The sequence below is a fragment of the Belonocnema kinseyi genome, chromosome 3, assembly GCF_010883055.1.
Source record: "Belonocnema kinseyi isolate 2016_QV_RU_SX_M_011 chromosome 3, B_treatae_v1, whole genome shotgun sequence".
Lineage (NCBI taxonomy): Eukaryota > Metazoa > Arthropoda > Insecta > Hymenoptera > Cynipidae > Belonocnema > Belonocnema kinseyi.
In genome coordinates this window covers 77,861,026-77,862,561 of record NC_046659.1, presented here as the reverse complement: position 1 = coordinate 77,862,561, position 1,536 = coordinate 77,861,026, and the positions used below count along the sequence as shown (strand labels likewise).

The 1,536-nt window shown below is 29.4% G+C and overlaps 1 protein-coding gene across 1 annotated transcript in view; it reads left to right on the top strand.

Moving 5' to 3' along the window:
- LOC117169017 (DNA mismatch repair protein Msh2) overlaps positions 1-1,536 on the top strand; it is a 66,622-nt gene that overhangs the window by 4,647 nt on the left and 60,439 nt on the right. The gene's annotated exons all lie outside the window — the stretch shown is intronic.

Here is a 1,536-nt window from a genome sequence, read left to right as displayed (position 1 = left end):
ATATATTTTTTTGAAAATGCATTATTGTATTTGAGAATATTTTAAATACTGTGAAAATTTTGTATGAAAAAATGTAACTTTTGCATTTTCCATTATTTTGTATGCTGTCAAAATTTGAATTTCTGATTTATCAAGAAAATTCAAAAAGTTATTATGATAATCTTCTGGGGAATTTTTAAATCAAACTTTTTCTTCTCTTGCCATTGTTTCAAATCGTGCGTTAATTGGCTTATAAGGTTCATTTTCGTGTGTTTTTTGGAGTTTTTTAAATGCTATAACTCTAATAATTTTTTATTTTATAAAAGAATTCATTCGATAAATTGTTCGACTTTTTTAATACTATGAATAACCGTAAAGAGAATTATTGAATTTTGAAAAAATGGTCTCAAAAATATTCAAAAGGCGCTCACTTTTTGAATTTTTATCCAAAATGACTGAATAATGAACTTGACCTTTAGTTTAGGACACTAAAGAGTGTACCAACAGCCAATCTTATAAATTAATTTTTTTTTTTCAAAAGTTATCGTGCTCACAGACAGACAGACTGATTCTGGGGGTCTCAGACCGTGGACCTTTCGACAAAAACTATGGGGGTCAAATTTTATACAAATCTAATACCTTCTCTGATGGGAATGTAAAAAAGATTTATTTGTTATGAATAATTTTTTGATAGTTCTGTTTTTAGTTTTAATAATAAAAAATAGCATCAAAAACATGAAAAGTTAAATTTTTTGAAACCCCACACACGAGGCGAAAACGAAATTAAAAGACAACAGTTGTGATAAGAATGTGCCCACGCAGCGGGCTCATTTTTTTTACTGTTAATGACATTTTTCATGATTAAAGCCAAAACTACGCATCCTATCAAAAAGTGGTTCATAACAAATTTGTAGATCTTTTTCAAATGCACAATTTTGGTGCATTCATCTTCTACCGTATTTTCCATAGTTTGGCCGAAAAATGTAATTTTTGAATTTTTCATTATTTTATATGCTGTCAAAATTTGAATTTTGGATTTTTCAAGAAAATTCCAAAAGTTGTCATGATAATCTTGTGGGGAATTAAAAAATCAAAATTTTTCTTCTCGTTACTTTTTTCATATCGTGCGTTATTTGTCTTAAAATGTTTATTTTCGTGTGTTTTTTGGAATTTTGTAAATGCTTTAACTCTGGTCATTTTTGATTTTTTGAAAGAAGTTATTAGGATAAATTGTTAGAATTTTTGAATACTAAGAATAACCGTACAGAGGATTTTTGAATTTGGAAAAAAGTGGTCTCAGAAATATTCAAAATGTGCCCACTTTTTGAAATTTTATCCAAAATGGCTGGCTAACGAATTTGACCTTTAGTTTAGGACCCTAAACGAGTGTACCAAAGGGTAATCTAATAGATTAATTTTTGCAACAGTTGTCGTGTTTACAGACAGACATACAGACATAGACAGACATACAGAAAGACAGACACATTCATAAAAATCTGTTTTTCGGATCCAGGGGTCTCAAAACGTGGACATTTGACAAAAACCGGGGGGGGGGGG